Source organism: Falco punctatus (assembly GCF_963210335.1).
Source record: "Falco punctatus genome assembly, chromosome: 5".
NCBI classification, from domain to species: Eukaryota; Metazoa; Chordata; class Aves; order Falconiformes; family Falconidae; genus Falco; species Falco punctatus.
In genome coordinates this window covers 62769164-62796910 of record NC_137584.1, presented here as the reverse complement: position 1 = coordinate 62796910, position 27747 = coordinate 62769164, and the positions used below count along the sequence as shown (strand labels likewise).

At 38.6% G+C, this 27747-nt stretch overlaps 1 protein-coding gene across 1 annotated transcript in view; it reads left to right on the top strand.

Annotated features, from left to right (window-relative positions):
• Window positions 1–27747, top strand: part of LOC308064753 (dermatan-sulfate epimerase) — a 197325-nt gene that overhangs the window by 54313 nt on the left and 115265 nt on the right. The window lies entirely within an intron of this gene.

The following is a 27747-nucleotide window of genomic DNA, read 5'->3' as shown; positions in this document are numbered from 1 at the left end:
GATTTTGTCCTAATGGATCACTTAGTACAGGCCCGAAGCTTGTCTTTGCAAAAGGCAGACATTCTTAGTTAAAGATTATCATTGTACTTGTACATGTACATCATGATAGCACTTGGAACTACTGATGTGATTGGTAACAAATAATGCACCATCCTGTGAGGAACTGTGCATGGGACATTGATAAGTGATTTATAACTGAAAGATCAGGCTGAGTCCACTGGAAAACAGTCACAATAAGGAAAAGGCTGGTGATCCGCAGTCTCCCATACCCTTGTAGAAAGTCACTGAGCTTGAAGAGAAGGTGAGAAGCAATTCAATTCTGACACTGGAGGAGCCACAAATAAGATTTTTTGCTGTCAGAGTTACTCAGACTTCTTATATTCTGTTTAACTTCAGGCTGTCTCCCTGGTGCAAGGTTTGCTTACCAGGTTAGACAATCCAGAGTGGAGTATTTACACGAGTTATAATGATAGTTTCATTGCTTTTGGTGAAGCAGTTGTGTTAGTTTGATCTTGCTAATTCCTTTATGCTATAAGTGATTTGCAAATCTCTTTGCAGCCTTTTGAAATTTCTTTGATTTGGTAATCTTAGGCTATGCCTGTATGAGTAAATTGAGCTGTGCCAGGTCCCAAGCCCTGGCCCCAGCAGGCAAAGTGTTAAACTCTCCTTGTCCTCCTCCCTGCAGCCCAAAGCAGCTGCCCTGCTCCCGGGTAATCCTCAGGCACACTTCAGGGGTTAGGGAGGTGGCCAGCCTGGCAAATGAATCCCACTTCGCATTTGGGTGGAGCCTTTTTTTATTCTTTTTTTTTTTTTTTCAATATTTTCTTTTGTATGGCCAGAGTGTGCCAGTTGTGCTCAGGGCCAGAGGGCAGCAGGCAATGGCCATGCCAGCATCCTGGCCTGAGAGGTGGAGTGGGAACTACCAAAGCACACCAGAATGTTCTGCAGCCTGTAAAAGATACATTGACAGCAAATAGCAAGTACTGTAATGAAAAATGTCATTGAAAAAAAGATGTCTGGGCAAAGAATATTTGATAAAATATTATTAATTTGGAAATTCCTAAATGCAGCTTCATATAAGGTAAATTTTATTATGTCAATCCATTCCATAAATATGTTAGAAAACATTATTCATTATATCCTCAGATAATAGCTTGAAGTAAATTGCAATAATAGCTCAAAGTTGTGGTGCACTGCAAATAAGTCAGGTCCTGATGGAACACAAAGATAAATGAAAATCTTGGAGTTTAACTGATGTGTGCACTCATATGCTCTGGAGATCCTTAAGGCTACCAGTGGAAGATATGCTGAATCTTTAAAAATTGAGTTCAGTAGCTGACTATTATGGGAAAGTAACGCTCGGTCAGCAATGGCTGTGTTTAGGAGAAACAATATTGTCTGGTACATTTCTCTCTCACTCAATCTTATTTTATTGAGGATATTCTCCTTTGATTTATACCACAAAATTATTTAGGCCATGATTATTAAAATGCATACTTTTCTTTCTCCAAGCCACTTTTAAAAGGCAGAATTACCAACTTTCATGGCCAACATTTTACCAACCATAATTTAGTCATAAGCCTTCAATTTTAGGAAGGCTGCATGCTGTATGATAGACAAATTTCTGGCACATCCATTTTAAAACGAAGGAAGAGTGTTTTACTCTTTGTAACAGGCTGCTTAGGTCTTCTGCACAGATAAAAATTATGTTACATTTAAAAATATGTTTGACATTTATATGCAAATAATTGTTTAAAAGTAAGTGCTTTAAAATTTCTAATGCTATCGGAAGACGATACTGATTTAGGCATAAAGGAAGGACATTTTCTTGGGGTGCTCTGCAGCTTTCTTTGATTTTTATACTGCTTCTGGTAAGGTGTGTGAGGATGAGCATGGGGGCCGGCCTCTTGCTCATTGTGCAGGTCTTTCCAGGTGATGACTACCTGCAGCAGACCTCCCGGATCCTCCACCCCACACTTGAGAAGGCCCTAAGAACATGCTGGGATGCAGTATGACCCAATTGAACAGAGCTCCTTAAAGAGGTGGCGAGTTACAGAGCTTGTATTATTAATATAACCACAAATGCCTGGAATGAAAGACTATTAATTAGCTTTTCTGAAGCACAAATGTTAATATTCAGTCGTGAGCTCTGCAGCCCAGCTAAGGTTAGAGTCATGCCTAACTTTAGAAGTGCTAATCCCCTTCTAAAAGTGTCTTCAGTGTTTTATTATACAGAAGTGGAAACGCAAAAAGCATTGAGCAATATTGAGTAATTCCAGTGTCAGGAGCCACAGGGCTAGGCTGGGGAAAGGTGGGGTTTGATATGAGCAGGTTTCAGGTGCAGTGTGGGGTTGGAAGCAGTGGATGAGGAAAAGGATCATTTGAGGAGGGTACTTGCATGACACAAGCTTCAGTGGGAGAGAACTTGATGGTAAAACCTCAGAGGAGGTGCAGACTTGACATTAGGAAGCATTTCTTTATGAAGAAGACAGTCAAACACTGAAACAGGATTCCCAGAGAGGTGGTCAATACCTCAAGCCTGTCAGTGTTTAAGAGGCATTGGGACAAGTGTCCTTGATAACATGCCTTAACTTTTGATGAGCTCTGAAATGATCAAGCAGTTGGACTAGGTGCTCGTTCTAAGTCCCTTGCAGCTGAACTTTTCTATTCTGTTCTGTTCTATCCTGTCCTATCCTGTTCTGTTCTGTTCTGTCCTATCCTGTTCTGTTCTATTATATTCTATTCCAAAAGGATTGGAAAGGGATTGGATGTGGAGGGGGAAAAGCAAGAGGTTTTGGGGGATTGTTTTGGGAAAACAAGATAGAGTTTAGTTAGAAGCAGCAGTGGCTGGCATGGCCAGTTTGGGAGAGTGGAACTTTGGGAGGCAAAGCATTGGCACTCTGGAGTGAGGAAGGTTAGATTTTGGAGTAATTGGGACAAAAGAAGTAAAGCCAGGGGCTTTAGGGGAGAGGAACCTGGGGGAGGAAGACTGGAGAGGTGGGAGGTTCTATGGCAAAATGGACCCTGAGTCAAGATCAGCTTCAGCTGCCAGAGGCCTTTTCCCTCTGCCAGACATATGCATGGTTTTGATATATCTTTGCCCTGACATTTTGCCTTTGTAAAGCCCTATGTTTCAAATTTCAGGGATGTGTTTTCTTAAAACAAATGCCAAACAGCTTTAAGATTCTGATTTTCCTTAAATTCCAAAGTTAAATAATAAACTCAGCATTTGTATTCTGTTCTTGAATCTCTGCTTCCCCACCCCTCCTGTACAGAAGGAGTGTGGAGTGTAACTGAGAACATAAGCCTTGACAGCTTTTATGCTTTCCTTTTACAGACTCATTTTGGGGCTCATTGATTTATGTGTGTCCTGGTGTGTAAGTTCCCACACCAGGCTATGATACATCCAAGAACCACTTATAATGAAAGCTGTAGTAGAACTGGGTCAAATGCATTTAAGTAAATACACTAGAGAAATAACACAGTAAAAAAAATAATTTAAAATAATGTAACGCTAAAAAGATAATAGTCTGCAAGATGATTAAGTGTGAAGTACTCTTGTTAATGTCGAGCAAACTAATGAGTTCTTTTGAGTTATCAGCATGCATTATTTAATTTCAGGTATGAAGGAAGTATGTATGCAAAGGTAAGCCCATACTTGCACTTTACAATGTGAGCTGTAAGATAAGACATGGAAGAGGTTGTGTTGGTGGCTTCCTACACCAAATTTGGGCCCTCCTGCATTAATATATAATACAGCAACGCTCTCGTAAGACAATTTTTCACTTTATTGAGATGGGTACTTTGAACATTTAGCAGCTTAGTCTAACTACAGCAGAGCTGTAATAGTTGGCACAGTGAGGGTTGTCTGGTATCTGCATTGAAAGTTAATGTTTCTCCCTTCAAAAGCCAATTTTCAGGTCTTAAATTTTTAAGTAAGTAAGGCAAACACAACAGTTGGTTGCTGAGGAGCCTGAAGTTCAGAGCAGGATTATGGGATCATTAAATGGTACTGGGTAGACTGTGAACAATACCTGAAGCATCTCCCCCACTTTGGCCTAAAAATAACCAAATCAATTTAAAAAAATATCTTGGGAGGTGGGGGAAAAAAATAAAGACACTTTTATGCAAGGTATATGTTCAAATCTTGTTCAAAGTAAAATAAATTAGACTATTTTTAATGCAGTCTCCGTTCTATAGCTGTGATGAGCTGCTTCCCCAAAAAAGATGGTCATCTTTGTAACCCTATTTTTACACTTTCTCATGTAGATGCATTTCCAATGTATTTAAATAATAAGGGCAGACATCAAAACAGATAAAACAAAATGAAGTATTTGTTTTTAATCTAATTTTTCAGCACTTCTGTGCGACTCACACTGTTTTGTTAAGCTCAAGCAGTTTTGCCTACTGCTACTGTAAGAGTTACAAGGCTGCTCTGGAATATTTTAAACAGAAGCCTTTTGAACACATAGGAAATATTCATTGTTAGTAATTTCTTAAATCATCAAGCTAGTAAAAATCTAATATATGGTTAACCTGGGAGACAAATATTGTTTCTTTCAGTTGGCTTAATGAGTAAGGATAAAACCCCCATTCAAAATGCATCCCCTTGGAAATGTGAGTGAATTACAGCAGAAATAGTTTTCTGATTGTGTACATTGCATGAAGGAATATTCAAAGCATTTGAAGGCACAGCTAAATCATTCTGTGATTCAAGCACTGAATTTAACATGAGTGGAATGTTTAGTGCTATTTTAACATTTTTATCGCTTCCCAAGACTTGAATGGAATGTCTTTTTCCAACTTGCAGTAGTGTTTATTACTCAATTATTCAATGCTTGCTATTATAATCATAATATAGAAGAAAAAATCAGCATATTTTATGAAACATCTTGTTTTAGGTAATAAACATTTTTCTTTATAGAAAACAGAATATTGGATTTTTTTCTTTAAAAGCTCTATGGTTAGGGGAGAGTTGTAATTGCTATGTATTTTAATCATCTATCTAAGTCCTTTTCAGTGTCCAGCTACAGGAATTTGGGTTTGTCCTACCTTTTAGTTGAGTGAAAGCTGTCCCTTCATAGAGGGAGTGTCTGCTTGCCAGCTGTCACTGAAAGTCCCTGCTTTCTTAACTCAGAGGTGCTCCTCTTGCCGCAGGCATGATTCACAGGAGTGCTCAGCAGACATTTCAGAAGAGTTAGAAGGAGGCAGCCCTCTCATTCAAAAACCCTTTTTTGGTGGCTTTTGGACTTTTTAACTTACTGAAAAGCTGAGCTGAATCATATGCTGGCTACCGACTGACGGGTCTGCCTTCTGATTCCGTTCCAGGAGAGAATAATTTTTTGTTTCCCAGCAGAAAATGGCTCTGTATGAGAGGTGGAAGGGGACTGGGGATTTTACTCATTTAACCCCCAAGTTCTTATTCATCTGTGTTAAAAAGCAGCATGAAATTTATTTGACATTTCTCTCTAATGGGATGGGCTTTTTTGGAAAGTAGAAAACAAATTCCTTTATGTTCTGTAACCAATACAAATTGCTTCTTAGGACAAAAAGTTACATGATTTTCCCATGTTTGGTACTCTGTTCATATTCTTGTAGCAAAACTCAGGTTTCAGAAAGGGGAGACAAGCTTCCTAGAAGATCTTACAAATCCCTTCGTGTCTGTTATCCATTTTTTCTGCTTCTGTGAATGTACAGGTCAGATACAATATCTGAATTTTTTCCATATTAAGGAATGATAGGTAAGTCCAAAGTATTAGTGTTTCCTGGAATCCAAGAGAATAATTTCAAATCAAGATCTTCTCTTCCTTTCTGTTACCACTTCTAAATCTATTAATTCAAGTATTGGATTCGGATAATTTGAAAATTCCATCTTTTAAACGCTGGTTTCATGCCTGTAATAGTCCCATACCAGACTTTCAAAGATGTCTATGCTGTGCTTTATTGAATCCATGTTTTATCTCTTGTTGTCTTGGTTTTATCTCATTGACATATTGTTTATGCTGATACTTATATTCAGCTAAACAGTTCTTCATTATCAAAGGAAAAAAACAAAAACCAACCTTGCTCTTGAAATACATTGAGTCATTGCCATAGCCCTTGGGAGAAAAAAAAATATAAAATTAAGTATAAATGTTGAAGATGGCAATGCAGAGTACAAATTATCATCATATCCCTTGGTTGAGGCAGATTCGGTTTTTTTACCATCACTGGTTTGTTTTCATATTTCTTTGATGCGAGACTTGTAACTACATCTTAAGTGTGCTTCTTAAACACTATTGGAGTTACTTTATTGTGCTATTTTAAAATGCAGTATCAGAAAAGTTACATACTTCTGTTAATTCATACAGACAACTCTGTCATGTTCTCTGTACCTTAGTTTCAGAGGTATTTCAAACTTTTCAAAATTAAGTGCAAAATACTCCAGTATTTCGATACCAAAATTGTAATCAGCTCCATGGCCTTGAATTTTACTGGCATAAGAAATACTTTTTACTTCTGATTATTTTCTGCACGTCACCAAAATCTTGTGAGAGTAGTCAGTCCTACATCTTTTGATCCTGCTACGTGGAATGTATTCTTCGAGAGCTGCTTATCTGCCTGATTTATTGCAGTTTAACATAAGTCTGTCCATTCTAAGGATGAGCAATTTTCTGAGATAACATTAGCTTCATTCAGATTGCAAGTCAGTTGCAGCTCTAAACCTGAAATGAAAATCATTTGGCTGAAAATTTTAATTTAGTGCCATGGAGAAGACTAACTGGGATGGCCAGTGTTAGGGCATTGCTTCTCTGGAGGCAGCAATCCTATTCATTTCTGTGACGTTTTTGACAATGGCTTCAGGAGAGGCAAGCTTTTCATTGAACTGCAGAACTTCTGTACGTTGAGAGGCACAAGGCTGACACGAGGCACATCTCTTTGCAGGTGATCATTTTTTCTGGACCTTTTTTCATCCTTCAGGGACTGAGGGCAGTAGAAGGTTTGAACAGAAGAGTGTAATACAAGTGACTGGGATTTCTGTTTATAAATAAGTTTATAAGAAAGAAAAAATATGTCAAGGGAAGGCATTAGTTTTTAGGAAGGAATTATATCCACCCAAAATTAGTGGATATACGTACCACAGAATCTCTTTGCTTCAGGCACCTGGGATTCCTGTAGCATTGGGATAACAAAATACCAGTATCTCATAGAAATCTGATGAATGTTCATAAATGTTTGTAAAACTCTCAGATGCCTTGATGAGTGGTAATGCTGACAGTCATAAGAAAGCCAATATTAACAGATTGGTGTGCCAAGTATATGCATGTATGTAAAAAGCATATAGAAATAGGGTGGTGAGCCTGACATTAAGAGGAAAAAATGAAACTGCATGGTTATAAAGTAGAAGGAATAGAACATTATTTTTCTGGAATTTCAGTCTCAGCTGTTTGCTTCACATAGTGGAAGCATGACTTGACTTTTATGATAGATCTTATAATGAAAGTGACATTCCTGTCCTGTATTTATTGGGCCGGCTCTTTAACATGTTTCTGAATATCCTTAATGCATCCCTTTAAATCCACAGTTTGGGACTGCCGTATCTATAGAGTGGTAAGTGCTGCAGGACTGTTGAGAAAGACAGGAATTGACAGCAGGTCAGCTACTGATCTCCATGAAATAGTTTCTGTATATGTGGGCCTGAATTCAGTCTTTGTGAGTTCCGAATTTTTTTGAGTCGAATGCACTAGACCTTCACCCATCACTGCTGGGTAGTTAACGTGGCTGGGATGAGGACAGGATAAGCCATCATTCCTTTGCAGTAGGTCATTGCTTCTTCCCCTCTCCCTTCATATTTTCCTAGCCCCACTTCCCATGTCTGTTTCTTAAAAATTTGTACCCTAATTGTCTTCAAGATGTGTCATTACTTGAGAGACTCTTGTTCCTTGCCAGAATACCAAGGTAGCTGAGAACTGAGAAGCTCGTTGCTCCTACCTGTGGCTGCTTCTCCACTGGGGGAAAGAATTGCAGATGAAGTCTTCTTTGTGCTTAAGGAGACTTGGAACAGGGTGTGTTGTTTCTAGGCAGGAATAATGAATTATGTAATCCTACTGGCACGGCAGCACTACGTGAGAATAGAAAATGCATAGGAAAGATGGAATCTTTGAAGAATTTTACTGCCTCAATCCATAATGCAAATTTCAGAAGTGTGTATTTTAGATTGTTGCTGAAATGTAAAAACAGAGCACGTTAGCACCAGGAGACAGCCTGTGCTGTTACATAAATTTCAAGGACCTATATTATAAAAAGTAAGAGTTTCTTATTAGTATGATTTGGTGGTGGTGGTGGTGGTGATCACTGCTGTTGTTGTTATTATCATTGTTGTTATTCTGTGCAAGTAAAACAACTTTTTCTTGTTCTTTGCGTTCATGGCAGTGGTCAAACCACTTTTCTGAAACTCTACAAATAATTTCTTTTTAAAAAGTAAAGAAATTCATCATGATGCAGCCATCTGGTGTGGAAAATCCTGACTGGTAGAAGTTTAGCAGTCACTCACTTTAGGAATGGAAATGCCAACCCACCCTAGCTGTAGGTATGGTGCTTTATCTATAGATAAATTATTTTCATGCCCTTTTCACAGCGAAGGAAATCCTTGAAGGACAAATATTTTTAATCCTGTTTACAAATCTTGCTCTGAATGTAAACCAGACCTGGGTGACCTGGGTTCTCGTCTTAAATTACTTATCATTGCAATACCTGTAATACTAGAAAAGACTTCCAAAATCAAATCATTGATACAAGCTGACTTCATTACAGTAAATCCTGCATGTAGCAAAGTGTATTTTAGCAATCACAGCTATGTAACTTTTTAATAGGCTTTTATCTTAAATCAAATCATGTTGGCACGAACGCTGTAGTCATATTTCTTTTCTCAATTCATACTTGACATTTAAGCACATATTTTCTTTCCTGTTTTAATTTAAATATATCATTACACCTTTTGATAAATGTGAAATCAGTGCCATAAAACACATACACGCAACGTCACTGGTCAATTCTGATTGAACTTGCTTCTTTACTCTGAATACCCAGTTGCTAACCTTATCAAAATGAATTTAATGGCTGTTAGTTTTGTTTCCATTAGAGCTGCGGAGAGGTTGGACTCTGATGCTCATTGGAGAATTCTGGGTATTGTCTGAGTCATGCTGGTCTGCTTTGGACAATGAACTTTGCATTCAAAGTGGAATTTGTGTTTGATTTGCAGACACATTGATACATTTATACATCTTCAAACTTGATTTCTGTAATTCACTCTTTTAGTCAGGAATCATAATACAGATTTCAACACATAGATTATGTATCAGTTTGAGGTGGGTTGATGCTGACTGGATGCCATGTGCCCACCCAAGTCACTCTATCACTCCCCTCCTCAACTGGACAGAGGAGAGAAAATATAACAAAAGGCTCCTGCGTCAAGATAGGCAGAGGGAGATCACTCAGCAATTACTGTCACCGGCAAAACAGGCTTGACTTGGGGAAAGTCTTACCAGATAGATCAGAGTAGGATAATGGGAAATAAAGCCAAAGCTTAAAAACACCTTCACCCCCACCCCTCCCTTCTTCGCAGGCTTAGCTTCACTCCTGCGTACTCTACCTCCTCCCTGCCAATCACACAGGGGGACATGGAATGGGGGTTGCGGTCAGATCATCACACATTGTTCCTGCTGCTCCTTCCTTCTCAGGGGGAGGCTCCTCATGCTCTTCCCCTGCTCCAGCATGGGCTCCCTCCCATGGGAGACAGTTCTCCATGATCTGCTCGAACATGAGTCCTTCCCGTGGGCTGCAGTTCTTCACACACTGCTCCAGCGTGGGTCCCTTCCATGGGGTGCCATCCTTCAGGCACAGGCTGCTCCAGTGTGGGTCCCCTGTGGGGTCACAAGTCCTGCCAGCAAACCTGCTCCAGCCTGGGCTCCTCTCTCCAGCAGGCCACAGGTCCTGCCAGGAGCCTGCTCCAGTGTGGGCTTCCCACGGGGTCACAGCCTCCTTGGGGCATCCACCTGCTCTGGCGTGGGGTCCTCCACAGGCTGCAGGTGGGTACCTGCTCCAGCGTTACCCTCCATGGGCTGAGGGGCACTGCCTGCCTCACCATGGGCTTCACCAGGGGCTGCAGGGGCATCTCTGCTGCAGTGCCTGGGGCACCTCCTGCCTCCTTCTGCACTGACCTAGGTGTCTGCAGAGTGGTTGCTCTCACGTACTCTCACTCCTCCCTCCAGCTGCAGTTTCTATTGCAGAGGGGTTTACCCCCCAGACTTTGCAAATACACTATCCCAGAGGTGCTACCACCATCACTGATGGGCTCAGCCTTGGCCAGTTGTGGGTCTTGTCTTGGAGCTGGCTGGCATTGTCTCTATCGGACATAGGGGAAACTTCCAGCAGCTTCCACAGAAGCCACCCCTCTAGCTGCACCACTACCAAAACCCTTATGGCGCAATCCCAATACACAGTATAAAGTACTTCCAATTGTCTTTTGAGATGTTTTGTTACCAGATGCATTGCTTTTTATTCTCTGTTAATGGCATTAAATCACATGTGACTGTGCCCCAGTTCTCAACAACAATGAATGCATTTAGAGCTGTGGGGTTTGTTTCCCAGCTAAGCATGAGTACATAGGATCCAGTTCTTCTGTAGTGGACAATCCATTGGATTTTAGTTGCTAAGGAGGAAGAACCTGAGGCCTGAAATTGAGATGTTGTGGAGCTGTAGCTTCCTTTAGCCATTGACTATGTAATTCTTACGAACACAGAGAGTTGATCATTAAAGATCTTACTCTGTTTAAACAGAATTATTTTAGTTTCATGGACCAAGCTCTTACCTTGTTTTCTGTGAAACTTTCTGTACTGTTTCTGGAGACAAAGAGATGTTAAAACCAAATCATCACAGAAAACAAGCAGATAGCAGCCAAAAAAACTGAGGCTGGGTACCACCAATCTAAAAGATTTGTTTTAATTTAAATAGATAAACATTGCATTTGTAAGAAGAGGAGTTTTTTCCCTTTTTCTGAATTAGAGTTTATGCATTTTCTTTTTCCTGTCTCTTGATTAAAGCTGTCTCAATTTTTTTTTCCTAAATACAACTGTTAATTATGATGATAAATGCATTTCATCTAAAACATGTTATTTTGGGAAATACGAATATGTAAAAATTCTCTTACATCATTTAGTTTTCATCTTTCATTGGAGATCCTTCTTCTTGCCTTGAGATCTGCCTAAGAAAGCTATGAGTAGATTTCTGCTTGGAAAGGAGAAGTGGTAGTATTTAAGTTTTTACTTTTAATTTTTCCTAGCCTGGAGTGTCAATAAATATTATGAAAAGTAAGAATAAAAAAACCAGGAAATAAAATTACGAGCTGGCAAAGTTCCTCACAGTTTTGGCATCTCATAGTGTTTGACCTGTCTCTGTCATTTAGAAAGGCATTTGTTCGTTACAATTTACTTGTAAAAAATATTTAAATACAGATTTTAAAAGATGTTGTATAAATGGGATTTATTTGTGATTTACTATTTTAATACTGAAAGTTAAGAGAGCTCAAGCAAAGGATGAAAGTGACATACCATAATCTGTGGCAAACAATGATTTAGGAGACTGGTCATGAACTAAGATCCAAGGATTATGATTTCTGATTTAAATTCACATATCGGGTATTCACTGAGAACAAGTATTTGATAACAATAACTTTCCATTAATCCATTAGTTTTATTTCACATTACTGGAAATCTTGACCTTATATTAGGTACAGCCTGATAGATGGAATCATTCTCCTTTTGTTACTATCCGTGTGTCTTAAATGGGAGAGTTTCCATTTTTCAGGGGGTGTACTGCTTCTGTACTGCAGAGCTAATGCCAGAAGACACTGCTGTTTCTGTTGCTGTGTCATAAAACTCCTAAGATCATGACCAATAGTCTTGTACATGAAATTGCAGAACAATGGGAACACATATGGGTTTATCATGAGTGCTGTCAGTCCTGCTGACTTAATAAACTGCTGTAGGCTAGGACAGATTGCCTATAACTAAGCATCAATACGCATAATAACCTTGTTCACAACAGAAAGGGAAGCTATCTTGCAGAAAAATTTGTTCATCCAACAGCTTAGCTTTGAAGTGTGAAATAATTTTAATACATAAGTACGATGAAGTTCAGAATGTGTATACTCTGATTCAGTGAAGAGAGTCTATTCTTACACAAAAGTTAAAATGACTTCTTAATAAAGAAGAGAATGTTCTGTTATGTGGGAAAGAGAACCAGATGCTTCTTCAACAGTGGAAAAACTTGTGGTCTTAAAAGTTCTGCCTTCAATTTTGTCTTCTTCACTTTCCTATACTTAACTGATGCTTCTTTCATCTGTATGCTTGACGACTACAATCCCACTCATCCATCAGATATGGTTCTCCCTTATCTGTGTTCTTACTTCCTTCACATACAGCCATCTCTCATCAATCAAGCACCAAGCTATAAATGCATAATAAATTCTACCTTGCAAAAATATTTTAGGTCCTTAGACACTCCTAGATCTTCATAAAATTATTCTGGCCAAAGCAGCTTTGTAAGGCTTTGTGCTGTATAAAAATGCAAACTAAAAAAAATGAAAGAATATACATACAACACACATCTGAAATGAGAAAAATGGAAGAAATACACTCTTAGCTTGGTGTGAGCATTACTTCTCAGTGTTTTCAATTGCAAAATGGTAGAAATTATGTGTAAGGAAGTTTGTTAAGTACTGCAAAATGTTTCCAACTGCTTTGCTTAAAAAAATATTCCTTCTTGAAAAGTGTAGTACTAACATGGGAAACTTTTCACCCATTAAAAAATACCTGCCCAGAGCTTACCCTACTGTTAATGAGCCAGAGTTTGTTTCATTAGCACAGCTGCTGCCACAGCTCTTGAAAAGAAAAGGGAAAAAATAAGAAGAGAAAAGAAAATAATAAAAGCAGTCTATTTAGAGCTCATTAGGAAAAGCTTTGTAGTGAATACTACTCTGAATGCCAAGTGACATCTTACCTATATGAAATGGGGATGCTGTTAGCGCTCTGGAGCAGGAAGGCATGCCAGTCATCTGGCCTTTCTTCACATTATGCAAATCAGTTATCTCTGGACCTTAGTCCCATAGGTAGAAAACAGCTCCCACTGTATGCGCTTGGTTATGAAAATATTGGGCTGGAACTCATAGGTATGATAAGCCTTTAACAGAAAAAAAGACTAATGTACAAAAGCTGGAAGAGCAAGCTTGTCATCTCAGGAGAAGGATCTGTGCATCTCTTGACCAGGCTGCTGAGCACCTTCTAACCATGGCAACAAGTACTTCCAGCCTGAGGGTCCCCATGCCTGTTACCAGCCAGATTTCCATAGAGCCCTTGGCTTGTTTGGAAAATAAATGCATTAACATTCATAAGAAACTAGACATTTCGGTGAGGTTCTTCATAGAAACACACAGACAGATAAGCAGGAGGAAACAGAAGCGCTTGGAGGGAGCTTGAAACTGAATTTGTCAATAGTAAAGCTAAGCTAAGGCTTCTTTCTTGTTCCCTTAATTGAGTTATCACATGATATTAAAGTATATTAAAACTAATTACAAAAGATAGATAGACAGAAATAAGATAGTAATGGCATATGTAGTTCAGTCCCTTATTTGTCTATATATTTCTGTTAAAAATATGGAAAGTTTATTTTGTTCTGAATGTATATGAAATACGAAGACATCCATACTTGCAGTGATTTTCTGCTGTTCTAAAAATTGTATGGCTTTGCTTCAAAACTTAACCGTAAAACCATACAGCTAGGCTTCAACGTATGTCATTACTTGTGGCAGTTTCACATGGGCTCTATTTTAAAATAATTTATCTATGCAAGATATACTTATTTAATAGCTAATATATCTAGCAACAAATAAGAGACCCAACAGTGAAGACTGACTGGCTAAATAGATTTGTGTGTCTTTTTTGGATGAGATTGCCCCTAACATAATATCCTTATATCTTCCACATGAAAGAATGACACTGTAGCTTCATGTAAAGAAACAGAGTGAGTTCACGCTACAATTGGTCATTACCTCTGCAATCATTACCATGTTCACATGATACAGTTTTTTCTTTATATACAGCTGGCAAGATAATGTATAGTGTGGAAAAGTCAAGTTACTAAACAATAAATTAGTGCACGTTTCCTGCACACTGATTTTCCAAGGAAACTCTGCCTTCAATTCTGCCCTGCTTTGCAGTGTTTTCTCTTCTTTGTCATCATATGTAGATGTCACTTTTCTATACAATTTTGGCTATAGGTCACTGTTTCAATGGTACACTGGTCCTTATCCTGGCCCCTTTGAGATTGGCAAAACGATTCTGGATGGAACTATTTGAGGTCTGTTCTCCTATCTTTAAATGTTTAGCTTGACTTTCTAAGAGAACACATATGGAGTCTATGTGAACACAAGAGGGTAGCTTGTGTGGGTGTTGCAGGGTAAATTGAACACCTTTGGGAAATTTCAAAGGATTTTTACAAGTTCAGATGTGATTAAATTCCTAAAAAGCTTCATTAGAATTGGTAACCAGATGAAAGAAGGAGACCTGGTTTACTACCTTTACATTTGCTAACAAGCTCTAGGAAATCCACGCTGGGGAGAGGCCATAGGAGCTTCAGCTAAAATTCGGAGTCGGTCTGTGCAACAGAAACCCGTAGGGTCATCGGATGTCCTCATTTTGATTATGCAAGCAAAATCCCACCAGATATATGGGAGCAGAGGGGGGGATAAGCATGTAAGGGATACACAGCCACAGTGCTCTGAGTATGGGGAAAACTTCCTTGCATGAAAGCAATTCTTCAGACTGTAGTTAGAGGTAGCAGGCCATATGCCTACAGCAGCCATATAGCTCTGACTACACAGATAGTATATCTGAGCATAGAGCAAGCAAGATCCCTGATAAAGAAAGAAATTAACAGATCTAAATTTTTTATGATATGATTGAAATAGTTTGTAGAACAGTGCAGCTAAAATAATTAATTTTAAGGTGTGCATGTCCCTGTGAGTAATGTAATTGATATTCTTGAGTTTGTTGGATGACTTCTGCTTGTTCAGACACAGCATAGAGAAATTTAGAGATGTCTTGATTTTACCTGTATTTTCGGTTTTACAGAAGGCTTATTGTGTGATTTTGGATAAGCCACATAAACTTCTAATTTTTCCATTTCCCATATAAAATCAAGATAATGTGTTTGCCTTCAGGGACTTTTCAAATATGCATGAAAGAAAAGGTGCTATATCAAGTGTAACTTTATTTATATATTTTAATTAACTACCTTCTTTTTATTGGGTGAGGTAATGTAATGCAAGGTTGGGAATTGAAAACTAGCAATTATCTTTTTTTATCATACATTTATTTTACAGTTCCAATATTTTTGTCTATGCTTGTTTCAGCATGTGCTACCCAAGATCTATGCTACAAGAAGATGCATTTATAAAAAAACTTAAGATTCAGTCCATAGCTATTTGATACTGCTACAGTTATGACTGGCATATGGCAAAATGACAAACTGAGATTTGAAGTCCTAGGAGAAGAAATAAAAACTGATTATTCACAGTTGTTGACTCTTACACTGAGCTGATTTAACCTGGACATGCTACAAAACAGTCTGGTGGCTATGTTGTAAGCTTTGTAAATTCAACTTTTTGATGAAACTGTTCAAGGTCTCTTTCAAATTTAGGTAAGGACATCAGACATTAAGTAGATTTATCTCATAATTAATCTTAAACCTTCTATTTCACATGAAAAAGTTACTGAAACAACTCAAGTTACAATATTTAATTTAGTTATGGTTTATATTATTTTACTAAATATTAATTTATTTAACAATGTGTATATACCTGAAAAAGCTCAAGGAAAAGAAAAAAGTGGGAAAAAAATACTGTAATAAAAAGTTCATGCGCTTGATCTGTCCAAATGAAAAAAAAAGGGGGGGGGGGGGGGAAGCTGTAAAGAAATAGTGCATTTGAACACATTTCAAGGGAGGTCTCATCTATATTGTTCAAATCACTTTGTTTCTTTCTAAAACAAAAAACTAAAACATAAAATCAACAACCAAATGTTTGATATGATTAGATTAACATGCCCCCATAAAGTAAAAACATTGTCTTTGGGTTCAGGCATTTGGTTCTGTTACTGTCATCAGAATTGACAAATCTGTTATTTCCCTCTGAAAACCTGTATAAATATACTAAGGTACACTGGAAAAAATATTTTAAGAGCTTAGAGATGGATCTTGGGTGGGTTTTTTTCAGTTTAAAATAAAGATTTTCCAGGGCTTTTCAGCCCATTTCCAAATTGCATTTAGGAATTTAGCTTCTTGATTATTCTTTCAAGCAAACTTAAAGCTAGCAAGATCCTTCCAGTGCACCAAGTACAGCCTCTTTTTTTCAGGCCCTGCCTCATATAACCTATTTCATAGAACTGTCCAGCTCATTCTTAAAACTCTTCAGGTTCCTAGCCTTCAGTAGTTTTTTGAAAGGCAGCTCCACAACCTCACTCTTCTGATGGTTAAGAAAGTATCCAGCCTAAATCTGATTGTGGCAAGTTTGTAGCATTTTGCTCTTGTGCTTTTAAAAGATTAAATTGTCCTTCTCCCTTGCAGGGAGGTCTAATATTAAGATGTATTTAACTGTTCACATAGTTCTTACTCTTGCAGTGGTTTTTTGCAAGACAGGCTGGCTGTGTTTTGAAAGACTCTTGCAGAATATGGACAGCCAGGTGCTTACTCAGATGAGGTCTCACTAGTGTTTTTTACGCTTGCACTGACTCTTTGCTGTTTCATTTGAGTTTACCTTGTGTAGTACATCTGAAGAAGTTATTTGTATTTTACAGAATCCTGGATCATATAAAAAATAGCATGTTTTCCTCCTGTCTAATTTCTGGCTGTTAAGCTACTATAATGAACATTTTCAGTAGTCTTTGGGGAGATTTTTCACATCAAATTTAGAAGTTTGTAAGTTAGGCACATAAGTAAGGCTTCCAAGTGTCCTTTATGAATGACTGTAGAAAGGCGGAAGAATCTCCAGAGAATCACCATTCATTGCATATAGACGTGGGTCTAAACTAGGTAATGTGAAATTACCAGAGGACTTGTTCACATCTTTGTTGTGATTATACAAGGAGATTCAACAGCTGCAAAGACACAGAGCTTTTAGGTGTATTGGATGAGATTAATTCCATCTTAACTGCAGATGCTGTACTTTGTAGTATTACATTTCATCCCACATTAACTGTTCCAGTCCATTTTTCCTTTCGCAGGGTGTTCTTCCCCCTTCATAGTTGCAGTGCTTCTCATTTTTTTTCAGACTTCTTGCATTCATTCCTATTTTAGGGGTGAAATCACAAAGTAAAATAGTAAACCAAATGAATGCTAAAACTAATCCAGGAGGAGCACTACTGGAGTTACCTGTTTTCAGCCCAGAGGTTCCCCTTTCAGCACAGTTTATTGGCATTTCCTCTGCAACAGTCACTTTAGTTGGCACCTTCATAGTCTTTTTCTAATCTTTTTTTCCAGTTTACCTAGTAATCTCCATTGTGACACCTTACCAAATGTTCTGCTGAAGTTCAGATAAAATCTAATCTCTCTGTGCCGTTCTTTTGTGTGGAAAACCAGGTATCCTATCAAAGGAAAAAATCAGGGTAGTCTGACATGACCTACCTTTACTAAAGCCATGTTACATTTTATTCTATTTTCCATTTACCATCAAACCATTAATTATTCTTTCCTTCAAATTCTATCCTAAGATTAACATAGAGCTTGAGGTGTGAAAGGATAGACAGTTTGGAGTCACTTTTTATTCCCTGGTGTTGGCACACGTTCTGTTATAACCTGAGTGTATTTTGTAGCTCTACAGATTCTGACATGAAAGCAGGCTTGGGGCAGGCTGAAATGCATTAAACTCTTTAAGCTTTGCTTGTGCCTTGACTATGATTATGGACATATTTATCTCACATATATACCACATTGTCTTCACTGAAGACTTCCATTTAATTTGGGGATTTCTACTACAGGATTTTCTGCTTCTTCCCTAGAGCTCCTTTTTTTCCCCCACTAGATAAAAGAGTCATTGGCATTTCCTGGAGCATATTTTTTTTCAAGGAGTACTTAATTTTGCTATTTTGACAGTACTTCCTTTTTCCAGTTATTTTAGGCTCTCTGGTTTTTCAAAAGTCATTACTTCTCCATTTGGATCTGGAGTGTTTGTATAAAAGGATTTCCCTTTCCTTGAGATGCAAGTTCCAATTAATATGTGAATATTTGATATAAAGAAATTCAGGTGTCCTTCATCAATGTGGTGTTCTTTATATTTTGAAATACATCTCAAGGGAGTTTTTTGGCAAAGGTACTTTGAAGTATGTCCTCTCTGCTGAGTAGTTTATTTTACAGGTAAAATAAATAGCTATGCAAGTTTAATAGTAAATCTGGGCTTGTATTACTTGCACACTTTTAAGAGAGTTTCTGGTTAGTCAAAGCTTGTTTTCAGTGACTGTAGCATTGCTTACGTAGAAAGCAAAAGTCTTTGGTATTAGTGACCAAATGACTTTTAGAAAACACTTTGGCTAAGATATAAACACAGTATTTTAAGTCATGAAAGCGTAGTAGACTAAAAGACATTTTGCAAAGGAAATACAAGAAATAAGGCATCGCTCGATAACAACCACAGAATTATTGTGCTATAACTTCACCAGAAGGATGTGGAAAGGTAAAAAGACCAAATGCCTGTAGACACGTGCCCCACACAGTGGATGTGACTCTCCCATGACAGTATGGGGCCTTTTGCTGTCTAGATTTAGAAGTGTTTTGAGAGGTCAGCATGTTGAGCTGTTTGCTTTACAAGAAGGGATAAATACGATTGATTAATGCCATTTTGGACCACAGCTGCTTTGTTTGCTCCTTCATTTGTTTCTCCGAACTAACTGGACCATGATCCTAGCAACCTAGTTCAATAAACAAGAGAGTACAGTTACAAAGAATATCACAACTGAATGTTTTATTATGAAATCAAAACACCTTGCCATCAATGACACTTGGCTGCATATTTTTTTCTTCTGTATTAAGTGGACAGAAAGAGGATTATTTAGCTCAGAGAAAGAAGATTATTTTGCTAGTTTGTTCAAATGTTTAGTCAATGAGGTTTGGAAAGTTGCTAATGAAGTACAAAGGCCAATATTCTCTTTTGCAAATATGAAAGGAGGCTGTTGTGTGCCCCACTGGGAATACTCTGCTCTATTTGCTGTGTGCAAAAGGCTTTGCATGACAATCAGAGGTCACTGGGAGACCCTTTTTCAGCAATCTCCATATTACCAGTTTCTTAATCCAGATTATGGAATGAAACAGAAACACCTGTTGTTACCTGCTGTAGTATACTGATGTTTAGGACTGGGATCACCTAGTTACCCTGGGGGTTTTTATTCATTTTAGCCTAATCTAAAATTAAATACAGATAATTAATTGCAGCATTTGCAATAAAGAGCAGAGCTGCAAAACTGTATGAGAAAATTGAATGCAAGTAAAAGAAGTTAACCCACATGACTTCGCTTAGCATAAATATTAGTTTAAAGGTCTCTTTCATCTCCATGCCCTTTGACAGTGGCTGTATTCAGGCTAAGATATCTCGTTTTCCCCAAATTGTGGGTATTTGTAGAAGACAGTCAAGATTTGGGGCATGTCCTTTTTTATCTGCATAGTCAACGTTCATCTTTCATGAAAGAAAGGAGGAAGAGGATGGAAAAGGAGATCATTCATATTCTGACAGTCTTATGCCTCTAGTCATTCAGTATTCATTAATCCAGTTCATCCTTGCCTAATCATTGTTTGCTATCTCCTATTTTAGAGATGTCCATGTTTAATTGGCCCAGCTGAACAAATTTCATCCTTCCAGCCAGACTGGGTTTCATGGGACTGAACACTGGACATCAACAATTAGGCATCTGTTGTGTAGATTCCTTTTTTAAGCAAAGGAAAGAAACGGGCATTTGTAGCGTATGACTCACATGATCTATTTTAGGCATCTGTGTACACTGGGATGGGAGAAGCAGCATGCTAGAGACACCTGTTTGTCTCTACTGACTATAAAAGAAGCCTTGCCATCCTGCACAGATTTAGGGATCGTCAGCCTTCAGTGGGGTGATTCCCATCCTTAAGGATTGTTCTTGTGTTAGGCTGTTTTTATCAAAGCAGTGATTCATGAGCAAGTCCTTTGCACTTCTTGCAGAGCTGGGAAATTTCCATGTCCCACAGAGAAACTTCTCATCCTCTCTCTTTGCTCACCCCACGATTACAGTGTAGCTGTACCTTATGTATCTGGGAATGTATATGCATTTTGAGGGACAGCTCTTGTCAGGACCAGTCCCAGATGTGACCCATCACTGCTGGCATTAACTCCTTTGGGAGCTTCTTACTCTTCTTCATAACACTGTGATGAAGGCAATGAAAATCTGCCTTGGAAGACCTGGAGGGCAGACAGGAGTTCCCAGCACTGCTCTCCTCCATGAGCTCATATAGTTCCAGGACTTTGCCATCATTGTGCTTGCACCTCCAAATGTTCCTGCAGCAAAGGGAAACAGATTAGAGTAATTGGTACAGAAACTTTAAGCGAAGCTTTTACAGAAACAGTGTTTGCAGTAAGTAGAAACCATGATAGATGCTCTAAAATTGGTGTAATTGTGGACAACTGCAAAAGGGAGCATTTAGAAATATCTTTAGTGTCCAAGTATGAGCATCTTCAAACACTTCCTTTCGAGTTGAACCTGAATGCATGTGCTCGTAGATTCAGTGATGAACTGAAGCTGGCTTAAGGCTCCTAATGCCTGATCCAGAACACCGCATGACATAAAGCACTGGTGTAGGGTAAAATCAATTTGGTGACAAGATTTCTCTCCAGAAATATAAGGTTAACTTTGTCCCAGCAGGCTTTCTTTGAGGCCTCCGTCACTCAAACTTTATAAAGGATCAGGTATTTATCTGCATTTAGCATAAAATCAGCACAAAGTTATGACGTGAGCATAAAGAGCTTATTATAGTGTGCTTGGGGAAATGTGAAAGTAATGTGATTACATCCACAGCTGACCTGGTGCAAATCTGGGTGATCTGCTAGAGCACAGATCTGATATAAATGTCTGTGGAGCTTAGGTTTTATCCTGTGACATTTCTGTGAAATTACCTGCCTATTCTAAAGAAAATAAAGAGTGATAAAAGAGAAGCCACCTGGTGAAGGTATTAAGATGACAAAGGTGCTCATATTGCAACTGTGCTAATATTCCCTTCCCTAAGAAAAAGTGAGTATTGTTCTGGTTCCTGGGAGGAATGACAACAGGGGAAGATTCTTATTACAATTAAAAGAAAATAAAAGCAAAGAAAAAAAAAAAAAAGCACATTTTAATAAGACAACACCACTACTGCTTGATTTATTCATTTTTAGTTCTAGATTACCTAGCAGGAAAAAAAAAAAAAAAGGTGTAAAGAAGAACTAGAGACACTGAGCCTTTAGTACCCCTTTGTGGTTCAAACAACATTACAAATTTTTGCTGGTGTAGATTTCATTAATTAAAAAACAGTAGTATTCTCAATATCCTAACTGTTCCTCTACGTTATAAAGCATACTAGGGCTTTGGTTTTGAAAGCTAAAATACTGCAAGCTGTAAATGGAATTTTATATTTGTGCACCCAAGAGATTTAAATGAAGTCTTGAGGGTAACCACAGTCCCTGGCGAGAATCCTCTTTCCTATTCAAACTGACCTGGACAGGACTTGCTTTCATGCCACATTTAAATTGTCCAGAAAAAAGAATCATTGTGGGAGACATCACACATTCTTCTTGCCTCTGTGCCTCTGACCAGCCTAGCAGAGCCACTGCATCTTAGTCATTAGCAGGGGAGAGAAGGAAACCAATACTTCCCAGTTCTGGAAAAGAAAACCCTTCAAGAAAAAGTACTTAGTAGATCACACAAAACTAATAATGAAAAGTCTGTTTGATTGCCAACTTACTCCTGACCTCACAAACTAGAAAATTTTTCTCTTCTCCTTGGGTAAGTCTTGTCAGTGAATTGTTTCAGGATTTCTTGGGATAGATGAAGTAACTTCAAAAGTTATTTTTTTAGGTTTTTTAACTGTTGGTTTATTCATTCAGTACACTTCAGTTTGCTAATTATTTAGCCTGAGCAGAAGCCATTAGCTGCCAGTAGAACACTAGCAGTGAGCTTTCTGTGATGTTCCCTCTACAGAGTTAGCACACCTGTGTTAAATTGTTGTTCTAAAGCACCACCCGGACCTGCCTCAGTATCTGCATTAATAACTTAGGAAAACCGGTTTGGAAAAGTTAGACAATATAAAAAGCTCCCCTTCTAAAAAAAAAAAGAAAAATAGTATGTTATTTGCATACTTTTTTATATCAAATAGATACTTTAAGGTACTTTTATTTTCACATTTACATAGTCTGAAGTTACTGAATCTGCTTTATAAGTCCAAAGCAGAGATTTGCTAAATTTAGACTTGCTTGCTAGATATAAATCTGGAGTGAATTTTTGTGGTCAAATGTATAAATAATAACTGTTATTATTTATTATACTACTTTTTAACGAGGTTAAAAAACAAAAGAAAGGATACTGATGAGATACAGGATCTAACTCTGTATGGGATCTGACTGTGTGCAGCGCCATGTACTTTAGAACTGCTATCAAACTTAAGGAAAGAGGTCAACTTCTTTTTAAAAAGAAAAAAAAAACAGAAGACTTGGAAAAGGATGGGAGAGGAAAAGGAACCAGAAGTAACGTGTGCCGTTAAAGAGGACTGAAAAAAAAAACTTTAAATCATTTTCCATTAAAAGCACATAAGTGTCTGCTAAATATTGATACTGGTGGTAACTGATTTTCTGACAAAACTAAAACAAAAAAAAATATATATGATCATGTGCTATTTTTGGAGGTATATAAGTTTCAAAGAAATCTGTCAGGAAGACAGATAACTACTTTAACACAAAATTACTTGAAAATTCTTGCTGCTAAATTTGAAAGCAGTGTGAAGTATGTTCAGTCTCTGGGTGCATGGCATACATCCACCTTCCATCATGAAAGCCACTATGTGGCGTTAATGTGTATTTCAGAGGGAAACTTCCAAACAGCTGGAGGGTATCAACCAGCTGCCTGCACGGAGAGTATAAGAAACTGAAACCCAAAGGGAGAATGCCACTGCTGAAATCCTTTAAGCCTCCTGTGCCTTTGCACCAACTATTTGCCGTATAGAGCTCTAAGCAAAACCAAACAGGAAAGATCTTAGACCTGTTGCACTGCCAAAATATTCTGTGGTCTCTGGGAGCTGGAGAGTTGAACTACAAGACCTGTGCAGTATGTGAGAGGGCTGGAAAGGGTTGTTTCAAGCAGGGAGGCAGTGATGGCACTGCTGGATCTCAGTAGCCTGCATAGGTGCCAGACAGTCTCTTCCCTGGAGTTTAACAAGGGCAAGTGAAGCGATCCAACAGCTAGTAAGTTTGTCCAGTAAGGTCAGGTGAAGAACAAACTCCCTAATTACAGTGACCTTTCTGCTTACCAGAAGAGGGTAAAAAGCTCTGTGGCATTTATGAAATCAGAGCCATATTGTTTTCATTCAGATACACCCTCCAGTCTTTAAAACCTCACGGTTCTTCCTTAGACCTGGTATACCAGTTTTTGATGGAGTTGCGCTAGTTGCAAACTACAGTCCCAATAACATGTCTCAGAGAGAAAGATGCCTTAGAAAAAGCTTGTTGCAGGGGTGTCCCACCCAGAGGTGGCCGTCATTGTACAAATGGCCTTTCTTTGGATGAGGGTTGCTAACAGTGCTGGCCTGGAGCCCTCTCACCACAAGTTGCCACTGTATCAGATACATGAGCAAACCTAAGAGCTCCAGTGGGACAAGGTAAATATCAATGATCCAAAGAAAAAGAGAACTTAAGTGGCTTCTCATAGAAACATTAAACTCACATAAGAGCACTGAATCCCTGGGACTGCATGAGCTTGGTACTCTAGATGAGAAGGTATGTCCAGAATGGAGAGCTGCCATGCCATTTGTGGAAGCTAAAACGTGGTTACTGGGCTACAAGAGCCATATACTCTTTTTACATACTGTGAAGTAAAACTCAGAACTTCAAACTAGTTACGAAGGCAACTCCATAAGAAAAAGTTCAACACAGTGTTTCACGACACAGTATTGCCTCAACAACAGATCTTCAAATACCAAAATAATGGGAAGGAGACAGAAGGATGTAGTTTGTGGACAGAGTTCAAGAAGCCCAGACCTGGGTTTGCTTAGGGTTCCTTAAAATCTTATTTCAGGACCTCCCTAATTTCTGAACAGCCGATGTACAGCAGGGCAGTGTAGTGGTGATGCACCCCGAGCAGAGAAATGATGCAGCCCAGAGATGATGAGGGATGAGCTTCTGAAGATCTCTATCGCAGAGGGCAGGCCTGGCAGGGCATGACCTTCTTCACGTATGTACCTGTCTCCTGTATTGCCCCAGTCACTGCTTATACCCCAGCAGCCCTCACGCTGCCAGATACTGTGACAGTTTTCCTTTTTTTCAGTCTGTACTTTGGAAGCAGGAAGACACTGGGGTCTAGGCATTAGAAATCCTAATGCTGCCTAAAGGCAACTGGGGGCAATAAGGCATTCTCTGACACTTTTTTTGTTTGAAAAACTTTTGACTGACTTAAATACAGCTACAGGGCATGTTGCAAAGTGCTGTCTTTTCGTCATTCTTTTTGCTTGCTCCTTGCACCCAAATCTTTGTTTCTTGCTATAATTATGATGATCAAATCCCTGGGATGATTAGTGCCTTTCTCCCCTGTCATCATAAAGTGTTTGGAGTAATGTAATGTGAGCCAGTTTGCTACTACAATGTCAAATAGATCCGCTCGAAATAAACCTGTCACGAATTCAGCTTTCTGCTGCCGTTGCTGCTCCGTGACCAGAAACCCTATTCACTCGAGGGGCAGCTCCTTTTCCCTTCTCCCTCCGCTTCCCAGGCTTGGCTCTATGACTTCCTCCACTCCTCCTCCCTCTTTTCTGAAACTCATTGTTCTTACATTGAAAGCAGACTCCAAAACCACCACAAACTTTTCTGCCGTTTGAAACAGCCATTCCTGTGCATCCTGTATATACGGAGTGACTTGCTAAGTCTGGATCAGGCGCCAGGCGCCAGGCACCATCTATAATAAATTTCAGGAGGCAAAGGGAATTAAAATGAAAAAAGCTTTATTTTAAACTAAAATGGAAGACCACCAATAGTCTGAACAATTAAGAAAGGTGAAAAATTCTCCATGAGGAGAAATTCCACTAAATGGCAGTGCAAAGACGACTCCTGACTTGAGAGGCCCCCCTGGAGCAGGGCACCACCAGCAACAGGACAGCAGTCACGATGAGAATCGCTTGGGATCTTACCATGTAGTGGGTGGCACTGTCTTCTGGCCAGATCTGGGCCCAACGTAATGACGTAGAAGGATTTGTATCATTGCTGAATTTTAAGCAGTACCGGTGATGCAGGCATACATAGTCACTTCATCAGTCCGTAAGAGCAGCTGAACAGTTTCAGTTCCCAGTTAGGACTCACCACGGGGTCACTTCTGATTCAGGTCTGGGTTTTTCAGACACGAATCATCAGAGAGACAACTAATTTGGTGGGCTTTTTCTTTTGAGTCTTGTCTAGGTTTATGTCCTAGTGGAGGACAAGAGAATGTGTTTTTTCCAAGCAATTCAATTCATCGCATAGGTGGGTTTGACTTTGATAATTTCTGTGGCTTTTTTTAAATCTTTTGCAGGAGGTATGAGTCACAACTGAATCTATGACTTTGTGCTGTGGAGGAGGAGTGTGCGTCAATTTTTAAAAATCTCTCTGTGCCAAAATAAGCTTTATTAGACAAAGACAGCAAGGCTGTTAGGTTTTCATCCCGTAGTCAGTAACAGAACATTTTTAAACTTCACGTGTAAAAACCTGTAGCCATCCAAATGAAGCGCATCCTCCATTTTTCTGATGTTTCATGACTCCTTGTTACATATTTCATCACAAGTTGAAGACCTTTGCTTCACTGGTGTATCCCCAGCTGTTCCTGGTAATCTGACTAAATTCCTTTGCATCCTACTAAATGACAAAACACTGTTAGTAGCCGGGAGAGTCTCAATAAAAGCGTTCGCTCCTCTGTGAAACTTGCTCCCTCTGGTGTTTCAGCAGAGCCAGTGCTTGGTGACATTTGAATCCAGCTTTAATTATGACATAATTTAATTATGTCATAGTAATGAAGGAATTTTTTCTTCACAAGATCTGTAAAATTATTTTAAAACATACTGTATCTTATTGTAAAATAAGATTTTGTTCAGTGTTCTCGTAGAGACACTCATGTGTCATTACAGTGAATACAAAGAGCAATACATATACCTTCCCATATTGCTCTGAGTGCCATCTTCCCTATAAGTAATCTTTTCACTTTATTCTATTATTTCATTGTATTCCCAAGTTTTTGCTTACATACTTAAAGAAAAATCTTTTGTCAGTCTCATTTTGGAACATTCATTTAGAAACATAGCTTGTTATTTGGGGTTTTTTGTTTGTTTGTTTTTGTTTATAATGTAAAGCTATTTGTATCTGTCAGGCTAGAAAAAAATGGCATGTAAGCATGCTTCTAATTTAAATTGTTACCAGAATATTTCTAAAAAACCTATTTTGGGAATATAAATTATCCTTGATGCTGAACTAGAATTATGTTTAAGAATACCAAACTGTGGAGAGGGGGCAACTTTCTGCATCCATCTGACATGAGGTATTTTAAGAGTTTAGTCCTACTCCCAGTGAAACTGATAGTACAAATCCCTTTTACTCTTCAAAGGGTCAGGACCAGGCTGTCAAGAACAGGTAGTGTGGATAGCAGTGGAGGTGATAGAAAGTGCTTGAAAAAGCAGGAGTTTGACTGATGTCTGGGAAAGGCAGATTAAAGGTAGTCATAGAGAGATTACAATCTCCTTCACAACTATCCAAATTATTTATCTTGTATCTATTTTAGTACATTATTACATACTTCAGTTGCTCTCCCATTTAGATCAGGAAGCTGTCATTACTAAAAACTTCATTGGTGAACAAGCAAGTTGAAATTTCTCGTGAACTTGAACAGTTTCTGTAAAAATGAACTCCGGCTTCAGTTTATCAGTATAAGGTGTGTTATGGTCCTTCAGTTCTCATCTACTACACACAAAGCTGATATGCCATAGTATGGCATGATTTGGGGGTGGGGGAATTCTCTACCTTAACATGATACAAAACTTTGAATAAGCCAGTTTTCTGCTTCAGGTTGTTTTTTTTTTATTTGAAGTGATGTAGTTAGAATTTGAATATGTGCTTAGAACTCAGATAAGGTTGACTGAGTAACCTGAGACACATACCATGTAGACAAAAATTGTATGTAGCAATTGAAACGTTTCTTGCATGCCTAAGATTGTAAGTCACTCAGACAAGCATCTTACTGCACCATGGGGAAATACTGTCACCTGTTTGGTTTAGTTTTCAGCGCTTAATAAGCCAGAGTGCTTTTCCCAGACTTGTACTATATCCGTTTTGTTTGGCCAACATAAGGGACATTTTAAAGAAGCTGGAAAGGAAGAGTTTAAACTTCCCAGATGAGTATTGTGAAAGGTGTTTTTAGATTGGCATGTTACATGGGGCATGTTCCT